Source organism: Tachysurus fulvidraco, chromosome 1 (genome assembly GCF_022655615.1).
Source record: "Tachysurus fulvidraco isolate hzauxx_2018 chromosome 1, HZAU_PFXX_2.0, whole genome shotgun sequence".
Taxonomy (NCBI): Eukaryota; Metazoa; Chordata; class Actinopteri; order Siluriformes; family Bagridae; genus Tachysurus; species Tachysurus fulvidraco.
The window spans coordinates 51,303,837-51,317,503 of NC_062518.1; the positions used below are offsets into that span (position 1 = coordinate 51,303,837).

Consider the following 13,667-nt stretch of genomic DNA (forward strand, 5'->3'; position numbering starts at 1 on the left):
TTTAAATGTGATTGTTCTGCATACAATAAATTGTTGTATGTTTGTTGATGATAAGAAATATAATAAATCAGAATAAAACCACTTTTTGACCAAGTGTTTATATTCACACAAGCAATTTGTCTTATGATTTTTTAAATACATGAACAGACACAAAAGATCACTAAAACAACAACAAAAACAAATCTTTGACCTTATTTAATTAAAATTCTTGAAATTAGAGTTTTTAGGGGTGGTATTATTCTTAAAATGAGCACAACAATCTAATTGAACATGCACCAAAACTTGCACTTTATAGCTTTCACTTGTTTCTGTTAAAATCTACCTCAAAAGGAGTTAACATTTAATTGTCAAGAAAGAAGAAGACCGATTTTCTTAAATTATGATTTATGAGCTAGTGTGCAATGTATTTTATAAGACTTAAAAAACAAGACATATTTTCTAGAAATAAGAAATTTTTAACTTTCTTAGATTTTGTATTTTTGCAGTGTATGTTAATTCTTCTCCACTGATTCTCTCTTTCTACCATCCCGAGGTACCCAGAAACTGTACCAGCTCCGATCCTCTTCCATGCGATGAAGATTTTGGACCTCCACTGAGATGAGGGCGACTCTTTGAGAATCCTGAGACATCTACAGATCTACCAGCTCCAGTTGGACTCTGTGATACTAAAGAGGAGATGTGAACTCCATGTGATCTTTACATCAGTACAACATTTATCAGACTGTATATTTATAATCACACCCCTAGTGTCAGCCAGATGAGGATGAGGTTTCCCTTTGAGCCTGGTTCTTCTCAAGGTTTCTTCCTTTACCATCTACATTACATTTACATTTACATTGTGAACTAAATCCATCTAATATTAATCTTGAATTTTGTATTCTATTAATCTATATATGTTTATGTTCTGTAAAGCTGCTCTGAGTCAATGTCAATTGTTATACAAATAAACTTGAATTGAATTGAATTAAAATGATAAATAGCAATCTTATCAAATACATAAATAAATAAAGTGCCAAGGTATCACATAAGTCTACAAAAAATAGACAAAATAATATTTTAAGACAAATATTTTATTTTTTTTCACATTCAAAATTAAAGTTAATTAATGTTAACTTAAAAGTAACAGATTTAAGAATCACATTTTTTATTTACTACTGAATTATTACTTCCCTTCATTCAGCTTGTGAAACACAACTCCATCTGGTTGTTTGTGCCATTTAACAGTGATGTTCTCTGTCCTCAAATGATCCTTCAGTTTCTGGTTGATCTGAAGAACAGAATAAGGCTTTTATTACTAAATAATGCAGGATAGAGACTCATCTGTAGGAAATGGTACAGAAACTGAATACAGCAGTCAGAATCTAATTACATTACAGTTTATATGTGTGAGAGTTGATGAATACTGGGAAATGTACATCATAAGCCTTGTACATCATAAGACCCACCTGCTCCAAGATGGCCATCATCATTGCAGGATCTTTCGCATCCTCACTGGATCGGACCTTCACTCTTATTACTTGTTGTTGTCCCATGATTTCTAAATACAGAAACACAAACAATATCACATAATTAAACAATCATTTTAAACTTAGTTTAATTTTTCTAAATGCAAGACTAAATCATTAGCTCACCTGAATAACAGAAGAAAGGCATTATGTCTGAGCACAGAGCATCAGCAGTCTGACTGTTATTTATATAACCACAGTTTTCATATACCAGGGCATTATCAGGTTGTCCAGACACCCAACCAAGGGTAGAGAAATTAGTTTGGTCTGTCCACTTCCAGGAGTCTCTGAACAGACCAAACCAAGTCCAGTCAGAGGTTAGTCCCTTTAAAAAAAAGTCTTCAGTTATATCTCTGGAGCTGGCCAAGTCTGTGTGATTTTGTCTACAGTAAGCCTGAGCTTCATGCCATGTCATAAGAGTAGAGATGTAAATGTACCTCTGATTGCCAGTATAACTGTCTGTGAGAATAAAAAACACATGATGAGACATGAGTATTTAGGCACTTTTAATACTTACAAATATAAAAGATTTACAGTTTACAACATTAAAACCATGAAAGGAAATTTCTCAAAAATTGCTGACAGAAAGTAAAAACATGGCACACATGTAGACCTCAATAAACTGAACAAGTATTTCCCAAGTGCTTGACATTTTTTCAACAACATTCTCTTCTGACAACTAGGAACATGAGCAACATGTAGATTCTTACCATCAAAACAGACAGTGGGGAGTAAGTAAGTGCAGCTCACATCCAACCAACCCCAGGGAGAAATCATACCACACTCCTCATGTCCAGCCCAGTTATCAGGATCACCTGGTCTCCACCATCTGGTTCCTACTATCTCATTTCCCATGGACCAGCGCCAACTGTCGATGTCATTGTAGAGTCCAATCCAAGCACTGGAACCAAATTGTTGTCTCTGTGCTTCATTCTGAAGTCGGACCATGTTGTCATTACTGTCGATGATAGCCAGGTCAGTGTGTGTGGCTCTGCAGTAAGCCTGAGCATCACCCCAGGTTTTCCCCTGCTGGATCAGGTAGTACTTATGAGGGATAGACAGGATGAGAGGAACAAATCCTGTGGATAAATTTTAAACATTTTATACATATTAGCTCTGGTCAGAATGTTTTTTGCATAATCAATCTTTTTTCTATAATTTTCCTTATTTTATATATATTTTTTTACTTTTAGTTTTTTTACTTTTACTTTGTTTATGTAGCAGGTGATTTATTTCTCCACCTCGTGTTTTCTAATGAAACGATTGGCAGTAGCTAAATAGGTGGGCGGGGCTTATGGTATATTACAGCAGCTACGGTTAGCTGGAAAAAGAGAATCCCTACCGTTTTACGTCCCTTTCAGTGGGAGATTGGCTCTGTTAGTGGTGCAACGTCACTTAACTGAGTTGGTCCAGGTGTCGAGGCTAAGGTGTATGGCATTGTCCTTGAATAGGTATGGTATTTTATGTTTGTCGACAGAACACTATTCTACTATTCTTTATTTTTGTTAATTCTGTCTCCACCTGATCAGAGGGAATGAATTTGTGTTGCCTATTTTGGATAACTTGTTTAATGTACAACTCAAAAGAACAAACTAATTCCTGGGGTGACCAAGGTCTCGTAATCGGTACTGTCATATTTATCATATTGTACACCAATTTTAGCTTTACACTGAATGTTTTCATCATGAGAACTTTGTTTATGAGGCCATCATTTAAAATCATCAGACACACTAATCATCTCACCTAAAATTTACACATAAAGCACACACACACACACACACACACACACACACACACACACACACACACACACACACACACACACACACACACACCTCTCACCTGTGAAAAACAGGAGTATGAAATGACGTTGCTCCATGTATAGATAAATTCACTATAACAAAAGAAATGTGATTAAAATCCCTCAGCAGTTCTGATCACCTGTAGAACCGATAACTGTAAGTACCACATCACTACATATGATTAACTTCAATTATAAACACTAATCATTTCATGTGGGGTGTAGTTAATTCTACAGTTATTGAATGGATATCATTCCTCAGTGTTTTACGTTTACTTAAAGTTTAATTGTCAGAACAACAGAGGCAGGAGATATTATTTTCAAAATCATTACATCCAGAAACAAATCCAAAGCTAGATAAATCCAAAGAAAGTGAAAAGCATAGAAAGGTCAAAAACAGCAAGCAATCAATATAATTTAAAAAACTGAGCAAAACACATGGCTGTAATTAAAACAGTACAGGGAACACGAACGCGAGGCTTAATAACATCACAGACATAGAGAACACAGAACATATACAATAAATAATGGTTTTAGTTAGTTATCATAAATAAATAAATAAATAAATAAATACTTATTTTATAAATACAATGTCTCACCTTACATGTAGCATATTTAACATTTTAGTATTTAATATTACCGATTACAGTTCAATATGAAATTACAGATTTATATAATATTTAAATTTGCATTTCTAAAAATGATTACATCATTACAATTAGAAATATGAGGAATACTCTGAAAATGAACTATTTATTAAACTAAAGACTGGAAATACATTAGTGAATGAGAGAGTTTCTCTTAACTCTCAGATGTTCACAGCTCCTAATTTATGCTTATTAAATCATATTTTTTATTACTTTTTATAAATCAGTGTTAAATGCTTTTCTTACATCCAACTGAAACTCTGCGGTCAACAATGACAACATTTCTAATTATTTTACATAGAGCTTTTTCATAAATTTTAGTGACATAGATCTAGGGTCCATTCAGTGTTAGTTGGTTATTGGTTATTGAATGTGATTTTTCATCAATGATTTCATTCATTTTTCTTAACCCTGTTTTTTCTTATATGTTATGACTAAAACATTTTAGTCCTACATGTTAAGCTCTGTACAACTCAGACCCCATCAACATGTAGAAAATAACATAATAATTCAGCAGTATACAGTATTATAACATACCTTAAATGTGAAGGAGGTAAAATATCAGTTTTGTAGGTGAGGAACAGTGTATCTCAGGGTATTTCAGATCTGTTCTATGGCATCTGATGAACCACCGTTGCCATTTCCTCTCTTTTAGGCTTGATGACGTTGCAAATCAGCACTGCCTCCTTTCTCTACTTTACAAATCAGATTGGATGGAAATCTGAAATGAACCTCCCATACAGTAAATGATGAAAAGAAGGACTGGCTCAAGATCAAGTCACCTTCAAATACTCTTTAGTGTGTAATTTAAATAATGATTCATTTTGGTTTTGATTGTTAGACTTCTACAGCACAAAGATAAGCTCATCGTACTGATCTGTAAACATAGATATCTGCAACAATACTGACAAAAGAGTACAGTTAAAGGATGTCATAAATCTACACTAACTAGTCCATCACAATTAAGTTGAAGATAGATGTGTGTGCAGAAAAGGTGTTTTATTTAAAGAGAATGCAGACAAATCTGAATCAAAATAAAAAAAACAGGAAACAGGCAGAACAAGCAATGTACAAGTCAAGATATCAGGGATGACCCAAAACTTCAGGAAAAATGAGGGAAACAACCAATGACAATAGATGGAATACAAGACATGAATTAAATAACAACACACAAGGCCAGGTAAACAAAATATAAACACAAGGAAAACTAAAAAAGCGCATGCTATAACACTGCTATGAGCTCTTAGCAGCTCTGCTCACAATGTTAGTGACATTAGGAGGAGACTCCTGACACAGTGCAGTGTGGAGAGAAATCAATTATTAAAACCATCAATGATTAAAACCATTATATTGCATTTGCATTTGTGTCACACACAGTCATCAGTTGTCATATACAGTATATAATCAGGGCCACTCAGTATAATCTCAGGGTTAATTAGGGTTAGGGTTCATTTGCACCTCTGCATTATTGGGAAATGGAAGCTCAGAGGTCAGGATGTTTGAGTACTAACTGGAAGGCTGATGCCAGGATCACTGCTACTGCTGAACTCAACCCTCAGTTTACAAACAAGATCAATGTAAGTTGCTTTTGGAAAAGATTGTCTGCCAAAATAGCATAAATAAATCTCAATTATCATTACATCTTTTTCTTATACAGTAGCTTTGAGTGTTGATCATTTTTGGAACCTATTAGTCTGGTAGCTGATGTTAGGAACTAATGTTTTTGCACAAACAATATTTTACCATTGCACATATGTTATATTACCATTGTCGATGTTCTGAATAAATTAGGTATTGTCTTGCTTTATATTCACTGTAAAACCAAGCACCTTTTGATCAAAATAGGCATGATGGGTCATAAAAAAACCAAAAGATCTCTCAGGTACTGTGGTGTGAGACCATTAAGTGCTTTATTGGTTAGTAATAGTATTTTATAATCAATGCACAAATTGACTGGGAGCCAATGCAGTGAGGATAAGATAGAGGTGATGTGTTCATATCTCCTGGTTCTAGTTAGGACTCTAGCTGCTGTGTTCTGGACTAACTGGAGCTTGTTTCTGCTCCTACTGAACATCCAGACAGTAAAGTATTACAATAATCCAACCAAGACGTAACAAATACATGACCTAGTGTTTCTGCATCATGTAATGACATCATATTTCTTATCTTAGTAATATTACTGAGATGAAAGAAGGCTAACATTGTGGTATTATTTATGTGAGCTTCAGATGAGTATCAATAATCACACCGAGGTCCTTTACTGCTGCACATGATGTAATAGAAAGACCATCCAGAGTTACTCTGTAATCAGAAAGCTTACTTCTGACTGTCTGTGGTCCTGGTACAAGATCTTCTGTGTGTCAGAGTTAAGCAGGAGGAAGTTAGTAAGTGTCCACTGTCTAATGTCCTTCACACAATCTTCAGTCTTATTAAACTGGTGTCTCACATCTGACTGCTGAAACATATAGCTGTGTGTCATCAGTGTAACAGCGGATTTTAATAATTCACATTTCTCAAATCAGCTTTACAGAAGAATAGAAACAGAATAAATAACAATTTAACATGTAAAATTTATTTTATTATTTATCTCTAACATCTATCCTTAATGAGCAAGCTGGAGGCAATGATGGCAAGGGCAAACTTCCTGAGATTATATAAGAATGAAACCTTGAGAGGAATCAGACTCAGACGTGAACCTCATCCTTATTTGTGTGATAATGTGACAGTAAATAATGTCAATGTAAATAATGTCCTTTCTACAATAGTTTGGGTTGGCACAATTCCCAAGTTAAGCTCAGACCCAACTCTAATTCATTCCTGTTAAAGTCTTCAAATGACTGCTGATGAAGACCTGAGAATAAATATACAATAGATGACTTGCAAGTGGAGCCACTTTCTTGGGAACTGACTCTACTGACTGCTTTGCCAAACAGGCCCTATATATAGGGAGATATTGGAAATAGGAGTCATGTTTGGCCTTAAACCCTGTTAAATTGCATCACTGCTGATGGCACAGGTCATTAGCTTGGTGGCACCTGCAGTAAAGTCTGTGGTCTGGGGGAGCTCAACTACCACCTCTGGGTTTAATCCCTCACTGTTGTTGAACTCCCATGGCAGGTCAGCTTGATAGGACTGATAAAACGAGGGCAGATAATTCACACTGAAAGACAAACAGCTTCCTGGAGTCAAAGAAGATTCAGATTATGTGATGTAGATACCCTTTTATGGTCTCGCCGATGTGTGTCTTTACATCCCCTGACCCAGTTTTAAGTCAATTATAATTTTGGATCGTATTCACATGAGACACCGGTTTTTTGATTGGTTTTCCTATGGGATCAATTTATGACACGTTGCTAAATTCAGTTGAAAGGGAACTGGACAGTATATAGATTTTCTAAAATGTTATAACAGGAACTACTGTGTCGGGAAAAAATGTCTACATTTTTACACATCATTATACTCTATGTAAAGTTAAATAAATATATCCTAACAGAAATCTTACCAGTGATTACATAATTTTTATTTAAATCCATTTATTATTAGAGATTACTAGAATAACCATTCATTAACACAAGGTCGTGCAGATGAGCTATTATGGGAATGATGATTTAGAGTAGGATGCAAGTGCAGGTAAGTGTTTATTAACGAGGAGGTCAGTTCCAAAGTCAAACTGGGAGGTTTGTGTCATAAAATCCGCTGCCAAATCAGATATGTGGACCAGAAGATCTGCTGTTGTGACCCTGAACAGGAAGCAGCTGAAAGGACCACATCCTTTTTTGTTCATCACTTACTATTTATTTGTGGGTCTTTATTTGTTAATTTTGGACTTAATTTTATGCTCATGGAACTTGTGTTATTAGCAGATTCTACAACAGAAATACTCAAATAGAACTTCCACATAATCCATCAGTCTGTATGTGTGTGTGTGTGTGTGCAAACTATCAAATTTATGATTTTATTTTTGCTCTGTGACCATCAGAGACTACTGAGCTGCTTATGCAAATCACTCCATGTCTTTGCCTTACTTTACATAAACATGTGTTTTTGCATACTACTGACATCATAGAGTTCAGACAAATGATTAAGATGTGAACTATGAAGCAGAGCTAGAGTTTTCATTTTTCATTCAGGGCACAGGCACAGATGCATTTACATTCATATTTACATTCACGCCATTTGGTAGATGACCTTGTCCAGAGTGACTTACAGAAGTCCTTGGAAGACTCTATCAATGAAAACATGGATACTGGTTCACTAGAAGAGCATCATGCAGACAGACCGATGGTCGGTGTGGAATGACGCTGTAGATATTTCTGTTGCATTAATCACAAATGTTTCAATGGTTCACTTACATTCTACTTGCACAAAGTAACACCTCATTCATTGCACACATTTCAGTTACACAGGGACCATCAAAGGGAATGAAATGTACTGTTATGGACAATCCTGTTGATGAAGAGGCTGTATTAATTTGTAGGGAGTTACATTTACATCGGGAGAGGATTTTGAGGCCCAGAGTGGATTTTTATGTCATATCCCTATGCATTTTTATTTGAGTGATACCGCTCAATTTACGGTCTTTCTTTATGGTCAATAAGATACATCCATAATCTCATCCATCCTTACATCACAAACATCAGCCATGGCGGCCGTGCTCTTACATCCGAGCAGATGCTTTGCGTTGTCTTACGTTTCTTTGCAAATGGTAGTTTTGTGTATAACATCGGGGATACAGAACATATTAGTAAGGCTACTGTTTACAGAGCGGTCAGGAAAGTGTGTCTCGCTCTTTAGCACTTTCTGACCATTTTGTGTTGTTTCCTGATAAAATAAAATACTGTTCTTCTGGTTTCACCTCTGATATTATAACAGTCTGGAATTTACTCTAAAATAATTCTTACTAACTACAAATTACATCTTTAACCAGTCTAATTAGATTAATGTAATAATTACTATTTCTAGAAAGTATTGGTCTACTTACTAATTTGGTCTCTTTACTTATTAATTACTTTCTAAATCCCAAATCAACATCACCCACTTGAACAATAAGGAGAGACAAGAAACTGCACTTCTAATGCTGTCACATAAACAATATACAATTGCATGAATGATCCTTGAATTGACCAAAGTGTGTAACTAGAGGGAGAAGTTTACATTAAAAATATACCTTTTAAAATGTGATGATAAATACACTATTGTTTTATACAGGAGTGTTGCTTTTTTAAAAAAAATAAGTGTTCATATTCTCCATATGCTTGCATAAGCACTTCCAGTTCTGCACTTTTTTTTGTCTGACGCTGTTGCCATGGTGACCCGTTATATCTGCGCTCCATTGATAATGGCTTTTTATAGTGCACGCACTTAACTCAGAGTCAGTCAATTTAGAGTTAATAAAACTAACTCATTTCAGCTGTTCTGTAACCAAAAACTCACAGTTTCCCATCTCAGGGTTTGTCACCTTACAGTTCAAGTTAAAACTCACAGTTAGTTTGACATCATTTCTGAAACAAGCTCCTGAATAATTAATAATAACAACAAACAGAAGTAAACTATGAACAATTTAATTATTAAAATTAGAGTCTTTGAATAAACCTCAAAATGTTTAATAGTTATATGTTATAAATGACCTAATGTCCCAGCCCAGGTCCTTAATCGGGCTAATTTTCTCCCTGAGGGTGAATTTTCATTTGACATTGTAATTTATTCATTATTTTATAACTAACACGTCACAAAAACACTTTTTCTCTATCTTTTGTCATTCTGGAGTTATTAGTTAAAATGTACCCCAAAAATGACTTCCCATAATTCCATGGGGCGGAGTTATGTAAATTATAGGTCTAAAACCTCTTATCCAACATTTAACTGGTTGGAATTGGGTCAAAGCCCGTCTAAAGTTGAATTTAGAAAAATAAAGTTGAATTCCCCTTATTTTTAATCTAATCTGTGATTATTTACCTATTTAGAAAATTTATTATAATTAAATTAATTTTAGGCCTAATAACCTACGACGCCAATTTCTTTGCTTGAATCTCTGTATTCATGCCTGAGCTTTAACGTGCTGAACGAGGTAAGATTGGACCGGCAGGTGCTTATTTTAGGGTCGCACAAGGCCAGCGGAGATCCATTAAGGGTTATCTGAGGCAAGCATTGGCATCTCACACACACACACTGCTGCTGTAATTTTCATTCATTTTCTACTGCTTATCCAAACTACCTCGGGTCACGAGGAGCCTGTGCCTATCTCAGGCATCATCGGGCATCGAGGCAGGATACACCCTGGACGGAGTGCCAACCCATCACAGGGCACACACACACTCTCATTCACTCACACACTCACACACTACGGACAATTTTCCAGAGATGCCAATCAACCTACCATGCTTGTCTTTGGACTGGGGGAGGAAACCGGAGTACCCGGAGGAAACCCCTGAGGCACGGGGAGAACATGCAAACTCCACACACACAAGGTGGAGGTGGGAATCAAACCCCCAACCCTGGAGGTGTGAGGCAAACGTGCTAACCACTAAGCCACCGTGCCCCTGTAACTTTCACTCATTGAGAAATGTTTCTCTGCTTGCATCAAGCCCAGCCGATGTCCCGCCCCCAAGAGCCATATACGCCACCGTGATTGGTAGGTTCGTTCAGCTCCACATTCAGCACTGTAAAGTGTCATACATATCAAACTTGCGGGCCGCACTAACATTAATCATTCATATTAAAACGGGGGCCACAAACTATCGTCACGCGGGCCACGATTGGCCGCGAGTTTGAGACCCCTGATCTAGATTTGGTTACAGATTAATGATTAGTAAAATTTTGTGTATTGTCCCAGGGACAAAAGGAGGGAATTGAGGTGGAAATTTCTAATCTAAAGATGTTTATAAGGTTTTGTCCTTCTATGCTTTTACCTTGTATCTGTAATGACCAGAGACTGACGTTGTCATCGGTTGTTTTCTTAAGATTATGACTAGGGACTGGAGACGAGTTGTTGGGAATTAGGCATAAACAATGTCCAGTAAACCTTCTAGTAGGCCTTGCAGGCCTTGGCCCAGTTCACATTAGCTTGATCAGGAGATGAGCATGCGGTGATTTTGAGCCAATGATTTTTTTTTTTACTTTTTTATTACACAAACAGACAATTACAATATTTACAGAAGAGAAATTATACAAATACAAAGACCAACAAAACAAAACGTGTGTGTGTGTCTGACCAGTATTCCACAGCCAACCAGGGTCCAGAAGCAGCGAAGAGAGAGAGAGAGAGAAAGAGAGAGAGAGAGAGAGAGAGAGAGAGAGAGAGAGAGATTTAAATATAATCTTATATTTTATTTATATTTGATATTAGTTTGTGTTGCTGCCTTTTCCTGACCCCCCTCCCCCCAATCATGTGTGATTATTGATGGTGTATCATTGAGGATGACAAAGAAGGTCAGTGGATTCATGACTGTTTGAAGTTAAAGAGAGACGACCAAGACGGGTGTAATTCTGATGTATTATTTTGAGTGGAGGTAGACAAGTTTTCCATGGAGATGTACTCTATTAGTACATTTTTCCAAGTTGTAATGTGTTACTTGATTTCCAGTTCATGAGGATAGTTTTCTTGGCGATAGTTAGAGCCACTAGGAGTAACTGAGTGTTTGTACTGTTTAAATTGATTATGGATATGTCACCTAATATACAGAGGGAGGGAGACAGCAAAGCCAATATCAATCAAGTTTATTTGTATATAGCGCTTTTTACAATAGACAAAAATTGTCTCAAGCGCTTTACAGAACATAAACATAGAGCAGAAGGTAAACATAATTAATGAAAAGGAAATAACGAATATAAAAGAAATAAGAATTAACAGAATAAAAATTCTAGATTATTATTAGATGTATATAGTTCACAGTGTGTATGTATTTATTCCCCTATGAGCAAGTCTGAGATGACTCAGGCAGCAGTGGCAAGGAAAAACTCCCTTAAATTGGTAAAGGAAGAAACCTTGAGAGGAACCGGACTCAAGGGGGAACCCATCCTCATATGGGTGACACTGGGGGTGTGATTGTAATATACAGTCAGTTAATGTTGTATTGGTGTGAGGTTCAAGGACTTCTGATCTCCTGAGTACCACAGAGTCTAACTGGAGATGTCTCAGGATTCTTAGAGTCGGCCTCGGCTCAGTGGACGTCCAAAGGCTTCGTCCCACAGAGGACGTTGGGAGCTGGTACAGTGTCTGGATGCCTCGGGATGGGTACAAAGAGAGAAGCAGTGGAAAGGGATTAACATATCTGCTGTTCATAAAAATGTGCTGGTCTGATGTACTGGTGCATGATATTATGGGATGTATTATGTGTACGCCTGACTAAAGAGATGAGTTTTTAATCTACATTTAAACTGGGAAAGTGTGTCTGCGCCCCGAACACTATCAGGAAGACTATTCCAAAGTTTGGGAGCTAAATAAGAAAACGCTCTACCACCTTTTAGTAGACTTAGATATTCTGGGAACTACCAGAAGCCCCGAGTTTTGTGATCTCAGAGAGCGTGAAGGTTTGTAACGTGTTAGAAGACTAGTTAGATACATGGGAGCTAAACCATTAAGAGCCTTGTACGTAAGTAGCAGCAGTTTGTAGTCAATTCTATACTTAACAGGTAGCCAGTGTAGAGATGATAAAATTGGGGTTATATGGTCATACTTTCTTGTCCTAGTGAGAACTCTGGCAGCTGCATTTTGGACTAACTGTAACCTATTTATTAAAGATGCAGGACAACCACCTAGTAATGCATTACAATAGTCCAGTCTAGAGGTCATGAACGCATGAACTAGCTTCTCAGCATCAGATACAGACAGGATGTTTCTCAGCTTGGCAATGTTTCTAAGGTGGAAGAAGGCTGTTTTGGTAGTATGGGCGATATGATTTTTAAAAGACAAGTTACTGTCTAATATAACACCAAGGTCTTTCACTGTCGAGCTACTTGTAACAGTACATCCCTCTAAATGGGAGTTAAGTTGTGAGAGTTTATGTGCACTGGTTTTTGGACCTATGAGTAGTATTTCTGTCTTATCGGAGTTTAACAATAGAAAGTTGCAGCTCATCCAGTCTTTTATCTCTCTAAGGCACTGAGTTAATTTGGACACTGTGGCTATTTCATCGCATGTTCATGGTTCGGCAAATGCCTTGCTACCGAGAGCACCGCGTCCGTGGCCGGACGAGCCTCGAATCACCTTAAAGACTATTGTTGGTGATTTAAAACAGTGGTGCTTTTTGATTGTCTGACTATAGAAAGGTCGTTCTGAAATGTTCATCTGTTCAACATCTGGCCATGTGCTTTCTGATGGGTTAGGATGAATCCATTTGTATATGTTTTGGAGCTGATTGGCCAAAAAGTAGTGGTAGAAATGTGGTGCTTCCAGTCCTCCTTGTGTTTTTGGTTTCTATAGTTTAGTCAATTTAATTCTTGGGGTCTTATTTTTCCAATAGAATTTAGTGAGGATTGAATCTAGTGATTTAAACCAGGTGAAGGTGGGTAGTGCTGGAGTCATTGTAAATATATAGTTTAATTTAGGGACTATAGTCATTTTAATTACTGATATTCTGCCCATAATGGATAGTAGTAAATTCATCCAGTGGTGAAGGTCATCATTTATTCATTTATTGTTATAAGTAATGGAGTAAAGTCCATACAGCTCTGACAGCCGTGTGGGGAAGTGGAACCCGCGGAGGAAACCCCCGA

The 13,667-nt window shown here is 36.7% G+C and overlaps 1 protein-coding gene across 2 annotated transcripts in view; it reads right to left on the reverse strand.

Annotated features, from left to right (window-relative positions):
• The window catches only part of LOC113651658, a 187,773-nt gene that overhangs the window by 150,724 nt on the left and 23,382 nt on the right, over nt 1-13,667 (reverse strand). The gene's annotated exons all lie outside the window — the stretch shown is intronic.